We start from the raw sequence: 6,162 nt of genomic DNA, 5'->3' as shown, positions 1-6,162 counted from the left end.
AGCTACTACCCTTGGCACTTCTACTGTGGAAAGTACAACCTTGGGCATCACTTCTTCTGAAGCTACTACCCTTGGCTCCACTTCTTCCGAAGCTACTTCCCTGGGCACCACTTCTTCCGAAGCTACCACCCTTGGCACCACTTCGTCTGAAGCCACTACCCAGGGAACCTCTACTGTGGAAAGTACAACCTTGGGCACCACTTCTTCCGAAGCTACTACCCTTGGCACCACTTCTTCCGAAGCTACTACCCTTGGCACCACTTCTTCCGAAGCTACTACCCTTAGCACTTCTACTGTGGAAAGTACAACCTTGGGCATCACGTCTTCTGAAGCTACTACCCAGGGCACCACGTCTTCCGAAGCTACTACCCAGGGCACCTCTACTGTGGAAAGTACAACCTTGGGCACTACTTCTTCTGAAGCTACTACCCTTGGCTCCACTTCTTCCGAAGCTACTTCCCTGGGCACCACTTCTTCCGAAGCTACTACCCAGGGAACTTCTACTGTGGAAAGTACAACCTTGGCCACCACTTCTTCTGAAGCTACTACCATTGGCACCTCTACTGTGGAAAGTACAACCTTGGGCACCACTTCTTCTGAAGCTACAACACAGGGCACCACTTCTTCTGAAGCTACTACCCTTGGCAGCTCTACTGTGGAAAGTACAACCTTGGGCACCACTTCTTCCGAAGCTCCTACCCTTGGCACCACTTCTTCCGAAGCTACTACCATTGGCACATCTACTGTGGAAAGTACAACCTTGGGCACCACTTCTTCTGAAGCTACTACCCAGGGCACCTCTACTGTGGAAAGTACGACCTTGGGCACTACTTCTTCTGAAGCTACTACCCTTGGCACCACTTCTTCCGAAGCTACTACCCAGGGCTCCACTTCTTCCGAAGCTACTTCCCTGGGCACCACTTCGTCTGAAGCTACTACCCAGGGAACTTCTACTGTGAAAAGTACAACCTTGGCCACCACTTCTTCTGAAGCTACTACCCAGGGCACCACGTCTTCCGAAGCTACTACCCAGGGAACTTCTATTGTGGAAAGTACAACCTTGGCCACCACTTCTTCTGAAGCTACTACCATTGGCACCTCTACTGTGGAAAGTACAACCTTGGGCACCACTTCTTCTGAAGCTACAACACAGGGCACCACTTCTTCTGAAGCTACTACCCTTGGCAGCTCTACTGTGGAAAGTACAACCTTGGGCACCACTTCTTCCGAAGCTCCTACCCTTGGCACCACTTCTTCCGAAGCTACTACCATTGGCACATCTACTGTGGAAAGTACAACCTTGGGCACCACTTCTTCTGAAGCTACTACCCAGGGCACCTCTACTGTGGAAAGTACAACCTTGGGCACTACTTTTTCTGAAGCTACTACCCTTGGCACCACTTCTTCCGAAGCTACTACCCAGGGCTCCACTTCTTCCGAAGCTACTTCCCTGGGCACCACTTCGTCTGAAGCTACTACCCAGGGAACTTCTACTGTGAAAAGTACAACCTTGGCCACCACTTCTTCTGAAGCTACTACCCTTGGCACCACTTCTTCTGAAGCTACTACCATTGGCACCTCTACTGTGGAAAGTACAACCTTGGGCACCACTTCTTCTGAAGCTACAACCCAGGGAACCACTTCTTCCGAAGCTACTACCCTTGGCAGCTCTACTGTGGAAAGTACAACCTTGGGCACCACTTCGTCTCAAGCTACTACCCAGGGCACCACTTCTTCCGAAGCTACTACCGTTGGCACCTCTACTGTGGAAAGTACAACCTTGGGTACCACTTCTTCTGAAGCTACAACACAGGGCACCACTTCTTCTGAAGCTACAACACAGGGCACCACTACCCTTGGCTCCACTTCTTCCGAAGCTACTTCCCTGGGCACCACTTCTTCTGAAGCTACCACCCTTGGCACCACTTCGTCTGAAGCTACTACCCAGGGAACCTCTACTGTGGAAAGTACAACCTTGGGCACCACTTCTTCCGAAGCTACTACCCTTGGCACCACTTCTTCCGAAGCTACTACCCTTGGCACCACTTCTTCCGAAGCTACTACCATTGGCACGTCTACTGTGGAAAGTACAACCTTGGGCACCACTTCTTCCGAATCTACTACCATTGGCACCTCTACTGTGGAAAGTACAACCTTGGGCACCACTTCTTCCGAAGCTACTACCATTGGCACGTCTACTGTGGAAAGTACAACCTTGGGCACCACTTCTTCCGAATCTACTACCATTGGCACCTCTACTGTGGAAAGTTCAACCTTGGGCACCACTTCTTCCGAATCTACTACCATTGGCACCTCTACTGTGGAAAGTACAACCTTGGGCACCACTTCTTCTGAAGCTACAACACAGGGCACCACTTCTTCTGAAGCTACAACACAGGGCACCACTTCTTCCGAAGCTACTACCATTGGCACCTCTACTGTGGAAAGTACAACCTTGGGCACCACTTCTTCTGAAGCTACTACCCTTGGCACCATTTCGTCTGAAGTTACTACCCTTGGCACCTCTACTGTGGAAAGTACAACCTTGGGCACCACTTCTTCTGAAGCTACTACCCTTGGCACCACGTCTTCTGAAGCTACTACCCTTGGCTCCACTTCTTCCGAAGCTACTTCCCTGGGCACCACTTCGTCTGAAGCTACTACCCAGGGAACCTCTACTGTGGAAAATACAACCTTGGGCACCACTTCTTCTGAAGCTACAACACAGGGCACCACTTCTTCTGAAGCTACAACACAGGGCACCATTTCTTCTGAAGCTACTACCCTTGGCACCTCTTCTGTGGAAAGTACAACCTTCGGCACGACTTCTTCCGAAGCTACTACCCTTGGCACCTCTACTGTGGAAAGTACAACCTTGGGCACTACTTCTTCTGAAGCTACTACCCTTGGCTCCACTTCTTCCGAAGCTACCACCCTTGGCACCACTTCGTCTGAAGCTACTACCCAGGGAACTTCTACTGTGGAAAGTACAACCTTGGCCACCGCTACTACCCTTGGCACCACTTCTTCTGAAGCTACTACCCTTGGCACCTCTATTGTGGAAATTACAACCTTGGGCACCACTTCTTCTGAAGCTACATCCCAGGGCACCACTTCTTCTGAAGCTACTACCCTTGGCTCCACTTCTTCTGAAGCTACTTCCCTGGGCACCACTTCTTCCGAAGCTACCACCCTCGGCACCACTTCTTCTGAAGCTACTACTCTTGGCTCCACTTCGTCTAAAGCTACAACCCTCGGCACCACTTCGTCTGAAGCTACTACCTTTAGCACCTCTACTGTGGAAAGTACAACCTTGGGCACCACTTCGTCTGAAGCTAGTACCCTTGCCACCACTTCTTCTGACGCTACAACACAGGGCACCACTTCTTCTGAAGCTACTACCCTTGGCACCACTTCTTCTGAAGCTACTACCCTTGGCACCTCTACTGTGGAAAGTACAACCCATGGCACCACTTCTTCTGAAGCTACTACCCTTGGCTCTACTTCTTCTGAAGCTACTACCCAGGGCACCTCTACTGTGGAAAGTTCAACCCTTGCCACCACTTCTTCTGAAGCTACAACACGGGGCACCACTTCTTCTGAAGCTACTACCCTTGGCACCTCTACTGTGGAAAATACAACCCATGGCACCACTTCTTCTGAAGCTACTACCCTTGGCTCTACTTCTTCTGAAGCTACTACCATTGGCACTTCTACTGTGGAAAGTACAACCTTGGGCACCACTTCTTCTGAAGCTACATCCCAGGGCACCACTTCTTCTGAAGCTACTACCCTTGGCACCACTTCTTCCGAAGCTACTACCCTTGGCACCTCTACTGTGGAAAGTACAACCCTTGGCTCCACTTCTTCCGAAGCTACCACCCTTGGCACCACTTCTTTCAAAGCTACCACCCTTGGCACCTCTACTGTGGAAAGTACAACCCTTGCCACCACTTCTTCTGAAGCTACTACACTTGGCACCACTTCTTCTGAAGCTTCTACCATTGGCACCTCTACTGTGGAAAGTACAACCATCGGCACCACTTCGTCTGAAGCTACTACCCAGGGAACCTCTACTGTGGAAAGTACAACCTTGGGCACCACTTCTTCTGAAGCTACTACCCTTGGCACCTCTACTGTGGAAAGTACAACCTTGGGCACCACTTCTTCTGAAGCTACTACCCAGGGCACCACGTCTTCCGAAGCTACTACCCTTGGCACCTCTACTGTGGAAAGTACAACCTTCGGCACGACTTCTTCTGAAGCTACTACCCTTGGCACCTCTACTGTGGAAAGTACAACCTTCGGCACGACTTCTTCTGCTTCTGAAGCTACTTCCCTGGGCACCACTTCTTCCGAAGCTACCACCCTTGGCACCACTTCGTCTGAAGCTACTACCCAGGGAACTTCTACTGTGGAAAGTACAACCTTGGCCACCACTTCTTCTGAAGCTACTACCCAGGGCACCACTTCATCTGAAGCTACTACCCAGGTAACCTCTTCTGTGGAAAGTACAACCTTGGGCACCACATCTTCCGAAGCTACTACCCTTGGCACCTCTACTGTGGAAAGTACAACCTTGGGCACCACTTCTTCTGAAGCTACTACCCTTGGCAGCACTTCTTCTGAAGTTACTACCCTTGGCACCTCTACTGTGGAAAGTACAAGTCTTGCCACCACTTCTTCTGAAGCTACTACCCTTGGCACCACTTCTTCTGAAGCTACTACCCTTGGCACCTCTACTGTGGTAAGCACAACCTTGGGCACCACTTCTTCTGAAGCTACTACCATTGGCACCTCTACTGTGGAAAGTACAACCTTGGGCACCACTTCGTCCGAAGTTACTACCCAGGGCACCTCTACTGTGGAAAGTACAACCCTTGGCACCACTTCTTCTGAAGCTACTACCCTTGGCACCTCTACTGTGGAAAGTACAACCCATGGCACCACTTCTTCTGAAGCTACTACCCTTGGCTCTACTTCTTCTGAAGCTACTACCATTGGCACCTCTACTGTGGAAAGTACAACCTTGGGCACCACTTCGTCCGAAGTTACTACCCAGGGCACCTCTACTGTGGAAAGTACAACCCTTGCCACCACTTCTTCTGAAACTACAACACGGGGCACCACTTCTTCTGAAGCTACTACCCTTGGCACCTCTACTGTGGAAAGTACAACCCATGGCACCACTTCTTCTGAAGCTACTACCCTTGGCTCTACTTCTTCTGAAGCTACTACTACTGGCACCTCTACTGTGGAAAGTACAACCTTGGGCACCACTTCTTCTGAAGCTACATCCAACGGCACCACTTCTTCTGAAGCTACTACCCTTGGCACCTCTACTGTGGAAAGTACAACCCTTGGCTCCACTTCTTCCGAAGCTACTACCCTGGGCACCACTTCTTCCAAAGCTACCACCCTTGGCACCACTTCATCTGAAGCTACTACCCAGGGAACCTCTACTGTGGAAAGTACAACCTTGGGCACCTTATCTTCCGAAGCTACTACCATTGGCACCTCTACTGTGGAAAGTACAACCTTGGGCACCACTTCTTCTGAAGCTACTACCCTTGGCACCTCTACTGTGGAAAGTACAACCTTGGGCATCACTTTTTCTGAAGCTACAACACAGGGCACCACTTCTTCTGAAGCTACTACCCAGGGCACCTCTACTGTGGAAAGTACAACCTTGGGCACCACTTCTTCTTCAGAAGCAACAACCTTGGGCACCACTTCTTCTTCTGAAGCAACAACCTTGGGCACCACTTCTTCTTCTGAAGCAACTACCTTTGGCACCACTTCTTCTGAAGCTACAACACAGGACACCACTTCTTCTGAAGCTACCACCCTTGGCACCTCTACTGTGGAAAGTACAACCTTGGGCACCACTTCTTCCGAAGCTACTACCCTTGGCACCACTTCTTCTGAAGCTACGACCCAGGGCACCTCTACTGTGGAAACTACAACCTTGGGCACCACTTCTTCCGAAGCTACTACCATTGGCACCTCTACTGTGGAAAGTACAAACTTGGGCACCACTTCATCGGAAGCTACTACCCTTGGCACCACTTCATCCGAAGCTACTACCATTGGCACCTCCACTTTGGAAAGTACAACCTTGGGCACCACAATCTCTGAAGCTACTACCCTTGGCACCACTTC

Source organism: Puntigrus tetrazona, chromosome 12 (genome assembly GCF_018831695.1).
Source record: "Puntigrus tetrazona isolate hp1 chromosome 12, ASM1883169v1, whole genome shotgun sequence".
Lineage (NCBI taxonomy): Eukaryota > Metazoa > Chordata > Actinopteri > Cypriniformes > Cyprinidae > Puntigrus > Puntigrus tetrazona.
The sequence above is the reverse complement of the archived record's forward strand: the minus strand, read 5'-3'. Positions refer to the sequence as shown.